The sequence below is a fragment of the Leucopleurus acutus genome (assembly GCF_964270905.1).
Source record: "Leucopleurus acutus genome assembly, chromosome: 20".
In the NCBI taxonomy this organism is placed as follows: domain Eukaryota; kingdom Metazoa; phylum Chordata; class Mammalia; order Artiodactyla; family Delphinidae; genus Leucopleurus; species Leucopleurus acutus.
In genome coordinates this window covers 40,174,592-40,187,180 of record NC_139162.1, presented here as the reverse complement: position 1 = coordinate 40,187,180, position 12,589 = coordinate 40,174,592, and positions in this window count along the sequence as shown.

The following is a 12,589-nucleotide window of genomic DNA, read 5'->3' as shown; positions in this document are numbered from 1 at the left end:
ATTCTTTTTGTTGCAGTGGTAAATGGGAGTGTTTCCTTAATTTCTCTTTCAGATTTTTCATCATTATTGTATAGGAATGCCAGAGATTTCTGTGCATTAATTTTGTATCTTGCTACTTTATCAAATTCATTGATTAGCTGTAGTAGTTTTCTAGTAGCATCTTTAGGATTCTCTATGTATAGTATCATGTCATGTGCAACCAGTGACAGCTGTACTTCTTCTTTTCTGACTTGGATTCTTTTTATTTCTTTTTCTTATCTGATTGCTGTGGCTAAAACTTCCAAAACTATGTTGAATAATAGTGGTGAGAGTGGACAACCTTGTCTTGTTCCTAATCTTAGTGGAAATGGTTTCAGTTTTTCACCACTGAGAACAATGTTGGCTGTGGGTTTGTCATATATGACCTTTATTATGTTGAGGTAAGTTCCCTCTATGCCTACTTTCTGGAGGGTTTTTTTTTTTTTATCATAAATGGGTGTTGAATTTTGCCAGAAGCTTTTTCTGCATCTAATGAAATGATCATATGACTTTTCTCCTTCAGTTTGTTAATATGGTTTATCACATTGATTGATTTGCATATATTGAAGAACACTTGCATTCCTGGGAAAACCCCACTTGATCATGGTGTATGATTCTTTTAATGTGCTGTTGGATTCTGTTTGCTAGTATTTTGTTGAGGATTTTTGCATCTAGGTTCATGAGTGATATTGACCTGTAGCTTTCTTTTTTTGTGACATCTTTGTCTGGTTTTGTTATCAGGATGATGGTGGCCTTGTAGAATGAGTTTGGGAGTGTTCCTTCATCTGCTCTATTTTGGAAGAGTTTGAGAAGGATAGGTGATTGATTTGAGTCTTCTCCCATTTTTTTCTTGATGAGTCTGGCTTATGGTTTATCCATTTTGTTTATCTTCTCAAAGAACCAGCTTTTAGTTTTATTGATCTTCAGTATTGTTTCTTTCATTTCTTTTTCATTTATTTCTGATCTGACCATTATGATTTCTTTCCTTCTGCTAACTTTAGGGATTTTTCTTTCTTCTTTCTCTAATTGCTTTAGGTGTAAGTTTAGGTTGTTTATTTGAGATGTTTCTTTTTTCTTGAGGTAGGATTGCATTGCTATAAACTTCCCTCTTAGAACTGCTTTTGCTGTGTTTTAACATCGTGTTTTAACTGCCATTTGTTTCTAGGTATTTTTTGATTTCCTGAGTGATCTCTTGGTTATAAAGTAGTGTATTGTTTAGCCTCTATGTGGTTTTTTTTTTTTTACAGGTTTTTTTTTCCTGTAATTGATATCTATCTCATAACGTTGTGGTCAGAAAAGATACTTGATACGATTTCAACTTTCTTAAATTTACCAAGGCTTGATATGTGACCCAAGATATGGTCTATTCTGGAGAATAGACCATAAGCACTTGAGAAGAAAGTTTATTCTGTTGTTTTTGGATGGAATGTCTTATAAATATTAATTAACTCCATCTTGTTTAATGTGTCATTTAAAGCTTGTGTTTCCTTATTTATTTTCATTTGGATGATCTGTCCGTTTGTGAAAGTGGGTTGTTAAAGTCCCCTACTATTATTGTATTACTGTCGATTTCCCCTTTTATGGCTGTTAGCGTTTGCCTTATGTATTGAGGTGCTCCTATGTTGGGTGCATAAATATTTACCATTGTTACATCTTCTCTTTGGATTGATCCCTTGATCATTATGTAGTGTCCTTCTTTGTCTCTTGTAATAGTCATTATTTTAAGGTCTATTTTGTCTGATATGAAAATTGCTACTCCAGCTTTCTTTTGATTTCCATTTACATGGAATATCTTTTTCCATCCCTTCACTTTCAGTCTGTATGTGTCCCTAGGTCTGAAGTGGGTGTCTTGCACACAGCATATATACGGGTCTTGTTTTTGTATCCATTCAGCCAGTCTATGTCTTTTGGTTGGAGCATTTAATCCATTTACATTTAAGGTAAGTATCAATATGTATGTTCCTATTACCATTTTCTTAATTGTTTGGGGTTTGTTATTGTAGGTCTTTTCCTTCTCTTCTACTTCCTGCCTAGAGAAGTTCCTTTAGCATTTGTTATAAAGCTGGTTTGGTGGTGCTGAATTCTCTTAGTTTTTGCTTGTCTGTAAGGGTTTTAATTTCTCCATCAAATCTGAATGAGATCCTTGCTGGGTAGAGTAATCTTGGTTGTAGGTTTTTCCCTTTCATCACTTTAAATATGTCTTGCCACACCCTTCTGGCTTGCAGAGTTTCTGCTGAGAAATCAGCTGTTAACCTTATAGGGATTCCCTTGTTTGTTATTTTTTGCTTTTCCCTTGCTGCTTTTAGTATTTTTTCTTTGTATTTAATTTTTGATAGCTTGATTAATATGTGTCTTGTCATGTTTCTCCTTGGATTTGTCCTGTATGGGTCTCTCTTCGCTTCCTGGACTTTATTGTTTCCTTTCCCATATTATGGTAGTTTTCAACTATAATCCCTTCAAATATTTTCTCAGTCCATTTCTTTTTCTCTTCTTCTTCTGGGACCCCTATAATGTGAATGTTGTTGTGTTTAATGTTGTCCCAGAGGTCTTTGAGACTGTCCTCAATTCTTTTCATTCTTTTTTCTTTATTCTGATGTGAGGTAGTTATTTCCACTATTTTATCTTCCAGGTCATTTATCCATGCTTCTGCCTCAGTTATTCTGCTATTGATTCCTGCTAGAGAATTTTTACTTTCACTTATTGTGTTGTTCATCATTGTTTGCTCTTTAGTTCTTCTAGGCCCTTGTTAAATGTTTCTTGTATTTTCGCCATTCTATTTCCAAGATTTTGGACCATCTTTACTATCATTACTCTGAATTCTTTCTTAGGTAGACTGCCTATTTCTTCTTCATTTATTTGGTCTGGTGGGTTTTTACTTTGCTCCTTCATCTGCTATGTATTTCTCTGTCTTCTCATTTTGCTTAACTTACTGCATTTGGGGTCTCCTTTTCACAGGCTGAAGGTTTGTAGTTCCCATCGTTTTTGGTGTCTGTCCCCAGTGGGTAAGTTGGTTCAGTGGGTTGTGTAGGCTTCCTGGTGGAGGGGACTGGTGCCTGTTTTCTGGTTCATGAGGCTGGATCTTGTCTTTCTTGTGAGCAGGACCATGTCTGGTGGTGTGATTTGGGTTGTCTGTGAACTTATGACTTTATCAGCCTCTTTGCTAATGGGTGGGGTTGTGCTTCTGTCTTGCTAGTTGTTTGGTATGGGGTGTCCAGCACTGTAGCTTGCTGGTCATTGAGTGGAGCAGGGTCTTAGCATTGAGATGGAGATCTCTGGGAGATATTTTGCCATTTGATATTACGTGGGGCCGGGATGTCTCTGGTGGTCCAATGTCCTGAACTCAGCTCTCCCACCTGAGAGGCTCAGACCTGACACTGGCCAGAGCACTAAGACCCTGTCAGCCACATGGCTCAGAAAAAAAGGGAGAGAAAAAAAAAAAAAGAAAATAAAGTTATATTAAAAAAAATGTTATTAAAATAAAAAAAATTTAAAAAAGAAAGAAAGAAAGAAGAGAGCAACCAACCCAATAAACAAATCCACCAATGGTAACAAGTGCTAAAAATTATACTAAAAACAAAAAACAACAAAACCCAAAAATAACAGACAGAACTGTAGAACAAATGGTAAAAGCAAAGCTATACAGATGAAATCAGAGAAAGAAGCATACACATACACACTCACAAAAAGAGAAAAAGTACAAAATATATATGTGTATATATATATATATATATATATATGGAAGAGAGAAACCAAATCAATAAACAAATCTTCTACCAATGATAATAAGCTCTATATACTAAACTGAGATAAACATAAAACCAGCGACAAATTAGATGCAGAAAGCAAACCCCAAGTCTACAATTGCTCCCAAATTCCACTGCCTCAATTTTGGGATGATTCATTGTCTGTTCATGTATTCCACAGATGCAGGTACATCAAGTTGATTGTGGAGCTTTAATCCACTGCTCCTTAGGCTGCTGGGAGAAATTTCCCTTTCTCTTCTTTGTTCGCACAGCTCCTGGGCTTCAGCTTTGGATTTGGCCCCACTTCTGTGTGTAGGTCTTCCTCTGGCATCTGTTCTTTGCCCAGACAGGAGGGGGTTAAAGAAGTGGCTGATTCAGGGGCTCTGGCTCACTCAGGCTGGGTGAGGGAGGGGTACGGACTGCGAGGCAAGCCTGCGGCCACCGAGGCCAGTGTGACATTGCAGCATCCTGAGGCACACCATGTGCTCTCCTGGGGAAGTTGTCCCTGGACCACGGGACCTTGACAGTGGTGGCTGCACCGGCTCCCAGGAGGGGCGGTGTGAATAGTGACCTGTGCTGGCACACAGGCTTCTTGGTGGCTGCAGCAGTAGCCTTAGTGTTTCATGCCCGTCTCTGGTGTCTGCGCTGATAGCTGTGGCTAGCGCCCCTCTCTGGAGCTCATTTAAGTGGTGCTCTGAATCGCCTCTCCTTGTGCACCCAGAAACAATGATCTCTTGCCTCTTAGGCAGTTCCAGACTTTTTCCCGGACTCCCTCCAGGCTGGCTGTGGTGCACTAGCCCCTTTTAGGCTGTGGATCTGATCTCCAAAGTCCAAGCCTCAGCTTCCAGCCCCCACCTGCTCCAGCATGTAAGCAGACAAGCCTCTCGGGCTGGTGAGTGCTGGTCGGCACAGATCCTCTGTGTGGGAATCTCTCTGCTTTGCCCTCTGCACCCCTGTTGCTGCACTCTCCTCCATGGCTCTGAAGCTTCCCCCTGCCACCCCTGTCTCTGTCAGTGAAGAAGCTTCCTAGTATGTGGAAACGTTTCTTCCTTCACAGCTCCCTCCCAGAGGTGCAGGTCCCATCCCTATTCTTTTTTCTCTCTCTTTTCTTTTGCCCTACCCAGGTACATGGGGAGTTTCTTGCCTTTTGGGAAGTCTGAGGTCTACTGCCAGCATTCAGTAGGTGTTCTGTAGGAGTTGTTCCACATATAGATGTATTTCTGGGGAGGAAGGTGATCTCCACGTCTTACTCCTCTGCCATCTTGAAGGTCCTCCCGAACGTTCCTTTTTTCTTATCAGAATAAGTTATAATTTTTAGCCAAAATTCTCTTCTCTCTTTTTTACCCCTGAAACATTCCTCTGCAGCGCTGAATATATATCTGACATGCATCATAAGGAAGGCTGTAAGAACGGCCAGAATCCAGAACATGGATAACACCAAATGCTAGTAAGGATGTGGAGCAACAGGAACTCTTGGTCATTGCAAGGCTTCCTCACCCAAGACCTCACACAGGACTTGGCAACTGTCATCTTGTGTGTCCTGGAAAAGGTCCTTCACTGGAACACTGATGCCTTTCCTCCAACCGGGAAGCCTGTAAGGCCCAGCCTGGATCTACAGGTGACCTCATCCAACAGGAAAGATGAGAACTGTGTAGCAGGCAGGGGTGCCTGTGTTTTGCTCGGCATCCAGAGAAAGGGCAGCAGCGATCGCCTGGTCCTGAGGACGCTGGAAGGTGCTGGGCTGTGCAGGTTCACTCCTCACCTGGTCTTACGCTGCACTGGGCTGAGGCACTGGCCTCTATGGTATTCATTTTAAACCAAGTAAAACTCAACTCACAACTCTCACGTTGTGCATTTCTTTTCAGTCGACAATGGCAACTTCACATTTTCTGTGATTATTTTTGTTTTAGATTTATTTAACATTTTATTTTTGTTTTCTTTCTTTTTAAAATTTTTATCAAGATATAATTAACATAGAATCATTTTTGTTTTCTCTCAGCTAAGACTTATTGCAGGACCATGCATGTTTGGCTCAGAGCTAGGTCCTGGAAACGTTAAATGGATAAAAATGCCTCTATATCCTGAGTTGCTCACTGTCTAAGAAGTGGGAAAATATGTATATTTAAAGAGAAATGCTTTTCATTGTTGGTGCTGCAGGGTCCCAAGTACTGAACTGTGAATGTCACACTTCCAGAGACTTTGAGGAAGAGTTGCTAACTTTCCTCTAAAGAGTAGACAATAAATATTTCAGACTTGTGGGCCATACAGTCTCTGTCATAACTCAGCTCTGCTGTTGTGATGTGAAAGCAGCCATAGACACATAAACAAGTAAGCATGGCTGTGTCCCAATAAAACTTTGTTTATTAACACTGAAATGTGAATTTAACATACGTTTTACATGGTGAGAAATATTAATCTTCTTTTCCCCCAACCGTTTAAAATGCGAAGGCCATTCCTAGCTCCCAGGCAGCATAAAGTGGCTGGCGGGCCAGATTTGGCCCGTGGGCTGTTAGCTTGCTGACCCCTGTCTTCCAGGCTAACAATGATCAAGGGCTGAGCTTAGGACTTTGGACAAGTGCTGGTGGAGGCTGGGACCCAAGAGGATCAAGGAGTAATAAAATGTAGTGACTGGACACCCTTGTCCTAGAGAGGATAGTTCACAATTGTGGGTTTGGGTTGTAAGCTTTGATGTAGGTTTAGGGGGGTTCAAATTATTTCATTTCACATTTATTACTGGAGCAAATTCAAGCTCCTCTCATCACTTCTATTCAGAAATTTTGTAATAATTGGGGCCCTTTTGTAGTCAAGTGACAAAAATTTAGTGCAAATTGGCTCAAGGGAGGTAAAAGGAATGGATCAGCTCACATAGATGGAAAGTGTGGATGTATGTTGCCTTAGGTATGGCTGAATATAGATACTAAAATAAAACTGTCAGGGGTGGGTCTCCAGTCCTCTCCATCCCTTGGCTCTGATCCTCCTACCTCACTTCCTATCCATCTCTGGGCTTATGGTGCCCACAGTGAGTAACCACCATGGACAGAGGGCAGCTTATCCTCTGGAGGGCCACCCAGGTCCTGGGATGTGGTCTTTCTAGCCCAGCTCGGGTGATGATGGGTATCTCTGAACCAATCACTTTAGGGGCTTCAGGGATAAAGTATTTTTATTGGGTCCAGGGCCACATCCCAACTCTCATTGGAAAAGGGGAAGGAAAATCCTTCCCAAACACATGGATTGAGAGCAGGGAAGAGGTGGTTCCCAAATGAAAATAGATGCCTTCCCTCCAAAAGAAAGTGGATGGATGCTGGATGGGTGAAAAACAGCAGACTTCCATGACAAATGTTTTCTTGAGGGGGAGCAAGATGCACTGGCAGCTAGAGGCTGAAATTACACATGATCCAAAGTTTACCAGAGCAGGCAGGAGGGTACCTCATGTGTGGACTTCATTTGATTGCTCCTGAAACAGAGCACAGGCTAAGAGCCAATGTGCTGAGAACCGGCAGTGGTCCTTGGACTGTTTTTTTTTTTTTTTTTTTTTTGCAGGCCTCTCACTGTTGTGGCCTCTCACTGTTGTGGCCTCTCCCATTGCGGAGCACAGGCTCCGGACGCACAGACTCAGCGGCCATGGCTCACGGGCCCAGCCGCTCCGCGGCATGTGGGATCCTCCCGGACGGGGGCACGAACCCGTGTCCCCTGCATCGGCAGGCGGGCTCTCAACCACTGCGCCACCAGGGAAGCCCTGGACTTTTGAATATGATACCCCAACAAAACATCAAAGGAAATCTGGGAACGCCCTTAGGTGGCCAGTGGTTACTGTTAAGTTAAGGTCAGGGAAAGTAAAATAGAGACTCTTATCTGATAGTAGTCACCATCTCACAGCAGAAAGAGCATTTCCACACCTCAGAATAAAGGGTGGTCCATCATAAGGGAGGACAGTTGGCCATGATCACCCTTTGTGCTCCTCAGGAGGAAGGCTCTGAGATGTGGAGTTTTGTGCAGAAGGTTTACAAGGGAAAGTTCGTGGACTCAAAGACTGTGGGGAAGGGAAGAGGCAGGGTGGATTGAGGGAGAATTTAGGCTGCAGTGCTGTCTCAACAAGGTCTCAGCTGACCTGAAGAAGCTTTGGAGCTGGAACAGACTTCAGGGTTTTCTTGAGGAGGGGCCACGGGTGGGCTTTAATATACTTGTCAACTAGTCCTTTCATGGAGCTTCTCCAGGGAACTAGGCATGACCTGGGCCAGGCAGCTGTCTCCAGGTGGGGTGATTCCTGAAGAGGGCTGGTAATGGAAGACTGTCAGCCAACAACCCTCCCAGCAGGTAGGGGAATAAATTTCTTCATTCCTAAAGGGGCTCTGAAGCACAGCCTCTGGAATAGCAACTGAATCCCAAGTAACTGTGTGCATGAAGTTAAGTTTACACACACACACACACACACACACACACACACACACACACACACACACTGCCCATATGTTTCTCCCTTCACTTAGGACAAAGGACTTGCTAGCATTCGTTAACTCTTTGGGTTAGCCACATCTCTCGTCCTTTGGGAACCCACACTACCCCCACCTCACTACAGTTGCCTGGATGCTCCTGTCCCAAGCTCCTGCCACCCAAGCCTGGGCAGCCAGAGCATCCCCCCTCCTCCACTTGACTCCACCTCAGCTGCAGAATGGACTCGGGTGTGAGCACATATCAGTCGTGCTAAGGAAAGTCACTTCCTGGGACAACTAGAGAACAGGCTCGGTGGACCCAGGGGGATGTCAGCCTGGAGCCATCGATGACCACCTTGCCACCACATGGGGACCCCTCACCAAGAATGAAGCAGAACAGAGATACTGAGAAACAGGGTTTCTTTCTTCCCTTTTTAGGATTGTTCTTGAGATATTTTTATTGTGGTGTAACTTTCGTATGGGAACAGGCACAAATCTTAATTGTGCAGCTTGATACAATTTTACATAGTTATACACCTGTTAACCAGCACCCAGACCGAGAGAGAGAACATTTCAGCTCCCCAGGGTTCCCTTGCGTCTCCTTCTACTCAGAACACTTGCAAGGATAACTGCTATTTTTGAACTTCACAAAAATAAAGCCACTCCTACAAAGCAAGCAGTCTCTGTGCCTGGATTCTTCACTCACACATTATGCTATGAGGTCATCCACGTTGCTGTGTGTTGTTCTCTGGCGTAGTATTTCCTTGCATGAATATATTCCACATTATCTACCTGGTCTACTGCACTGGATATTTGGGTTGTCTTTAGGTTTCGGCTGTTATAATGAGTCAAACCACCATGGGCAGTCTTGTGTCTCTTCTGGTGGACACGAGCCTTCATTTCTTTTGGGCTTGGACCTAAAATTTTCCTGGAGAGATTATGCATTTTCTCAGCGTCTGCAGGTCGTGCCCAACAATTCTGCAAAGTGGTTGGGCCAGGTTCTGACCCTCCAGCACTATATGAGAACCCCTGCAGCTCCACAGCCTGCACACAGTTGGTACTGCCAGTAGAACATGGCTTCAGGATGATATCGCTTGAGCGCCTGGATTAAGTTGTGTTTGAAACTAAATGACCTCTGGAGTTTTTCAGTTAGGTGAACAAGTGTCCTGACTAACACAGCCAGTGAAAGTTTTGATAGAGATTGGCCGAGTTCTGGTGTTTGGGACTCCCTGGTGCAGTGCAAGATGACTTTTTAGTGGAGTTGGAAAGGGATTCCCTCATGGGTGGGAAGGTGGGAGATGGGGAACCTTGGGAAGGTCACCCCAACTCTCTAGATGTGTGGCTGCCATGCATAACTTGTCTCAGACGGGGTTTAAAGCATCAGAAGGCTTGCAAAACCAAATGGGAGGCTCTCATCAAGGCCCATGTAGGCGGCCCTCTGGGTAACTAGACAGCAGTCTTGGCCAGGTGCCGGACATGCCGGGGAAGGGAGGGTGAGCTGGTTTTCTGCAGTGCACTCTCTGCCCTCTCTGGTCCATCAGCAAGCTCCCTGGAGGAATGTCTCCTGAGGAGTGAGGAAGAGTGAGGCGGATTTATCCACAAGAAGCCACGTGCAGAGCCTGGTGGCGTTTGTGTTTGTTGTCACAGATGTGATGAGAAAAGGCAGCCCAGGAGACCACAGCAGACCTCTCCAGCCCTGGGGGCCCGAGACACCAAGGGAGATAAGCGGCATTTGGCTAGCTCCCTTGATGGACTCAGGCCTGGGCTTGCAGCGGGCTGGCGCTCCTCTCCACCTCCTCCCACGGGAAAGAGAGCTGCAGTTTGCAAAGTACTTCCTCGGGTGTCATCTTTTGGGATCCTCAAGGCAGCCCTGTGAGTCCAGCCAGGCAGGCATTGTGATTCCCATTTTACAGGTGAGGAAACTGAGGCTCAGAGAGAAAGAGTGAGGTCTTCAGCCTCCAAGTCCAGAGCATCATCCTCCACCAGGTAAGGCTGCTGTCTTTAGGGCACTAGACTTGGATGGGCATCCTGTGCTAGGGCTTTTGGACCAGTCACCAAGTAGAGACCAGAGCCCTGAGTGAAGAGAAGATTGTTAGGGTTGTTGGATATACTTGTTGATGTCTGTGAAGACTGAAGGCAAACACAGGTAGACTGAGGAGCTGGACTCGAGGGCTTGGGCAAGACCTGAGGTGCTGGGGAAAGGGAGGCCTCAGAGTACACAGAGGGCTAGCAATGCCCTTCTCCCCGCCCAACACACAAGGTCTGCTCCTTAACAGACAAGGCAGGGTGCTCCCCCGGAGCGTCGAGGCTCCTCCCACAGGTGGGCTGGTCTAGCATAGAGCTGATTGTGAAGATGCAAAGCATAGAAAGGCCCTGAGTCACCAAGAGGTGGCCTGACTCTGAGCCGAGGCCAAGGCTGCCTGGAAAGCTGCTGCTCTGCTGGGCACCCAATGACTCACAGCTCGAGGCTGGGAGCCCTGTGGGGGCAAAAGGAAACATTTGCTGGAGGATTCCCCAGATTCTCTGAAGAGTTGGTGAAGGCAAGCAGGAGGGAGTGACAGTATTGGTGAGGAATGAAATCACGGCGGCTGTGCGATGCTATAAATATTTGGTTTGAAACAGCAGAGACATTCGAGATAAAAGTTAAATAGAAATAAAAGCAGTCAGATGTTTATTATATGTTGCCATAAAATTCAAGAGCAACCTAAAAAGGCAGATCAGCGTTTGTTTAACAAATAAGAGAGGAGAATGAAAGAGGTAGAAGTCTGATGGTGGAAGGGTGTATTGGCTCGAATTTAGACAGTGATGGAAGCAAAATGGGAGTGACTCAGCCCACAGACCTGGGGGATGGATGTCATCAGGTGGCTGAGAACCCGGTGGACTTCCGCCAGGTCTCATGGCCTTGCAGACACCAGCAAGTACCCTGGCTCTCTGTGTCCCCTACCCACTGCCGAGGAGCAGGCCCAAGGGACAGCAGTGGGATCAGCTGGGGCACAGACACTGGGCGAGCACAGCACACACAGGGGCTGCTGAGGAGGGGACAGCAATGGCATTAGGAGTCTGATGGCACATTTTTCAGTTTCTCCACCTCTTCCATAGCTGATCCTCCAAAGTGTCATCAGGTATAAGAATTACAGAAAAAAGGAGTTGGAAGGGACCTTAGCGAGCCCCACGCTAGTCCAGGGGCGGCAGATTTTGTCTGTAAACGCCATATAGTAAATACTTTCAGCTTTGTGCACCACTCTGTCTTTCTCACAACTACTCTGCCATTGTTGTATGAAAGCAGCCATGGATAATCCGTAAATGAAGGTGCATGGCTATGCTCAATAAAGCTTTATTTACACAAACAGGCTGCAGGTCAGATCTGCCCTTTGGGCCGTAGTTTGCCAACCCCTGTTGTAGCCTAATCTTTATATGTAGGGAGACTGAAGTTCAGAGAGGCAGAAACACTTTTGCAAAGTCTCCCAATCTAGTAGTGATGGAGCTGGGAGACTAACCCAGGACTCTGGGCACTAGTTAGGTATCATCTCCATTGCATCTGGGCAGCATTGCCACCAACAAGTACTTTGCCCAAACTTCTGCCTTAATACTAAATGCTACCCAGCTAGTTATCAGGCTAAAGGTCGGAAAGGATGGAGTGGACACATATATGTGAATTGACAGCGTTTGTCCGTTCCTAAAATTAAATTTGGAGACATTTTTCTTCTGATCTTCTTTCTGTGTTGCTCTCTGCCATATTTTTGATGGAAAACCATGCAAAGTGAAGCTCTGGGGACCCAATCCCTGGTCATATTCTAAGTGTGACAAAGAGGGTTGGGAGAATCTATGTTCGTGGTAGAGTGATCACAGCATCCTTTGAATTTCAGTGCTCGGGGAACTGAGGTATCCCTGGCAACTTGCTGCGGGCCACAGTCATGGTTTCCCTCCTGGGATTTGGTTAATGATTGACAACTTTGGGGGAAATATTTCTAAAATAAATTACATAAAGGGAAGTGTAGTGGGTTGAATTGTGCCCCCCCCCAAAGATATGTCCCTGTCCCAGAGCCTACGGATGTGAGTTTATTCGGAAAAAGGGTCCTTGCAGATGTTAAGGATCTTGAGATGAAGTCTTCTTGGACTACCCAGGTGGACCCCAAACCCAATGACAGTGTCCTTATAGAAGACAAAAGAGAAGACACACAGGAAGAAGAGGTGGAGGCTATATGAAGACAGAGGCAGAGACTGGAGTGAGGCAGCCACAAGGCAAGGAACTCCTGAGCCATCAGATGCTGGGGGAGGCGGGACAGGACCCTCCCCGAGAGCGTTTGGAGGGAGTGCGGCCCTACAGACACCTTGGCTTCAGGATTTTGGCCTCCAGAACTGTGAGAGAATACACTTGTTGTTTAAAGCCACTGAATT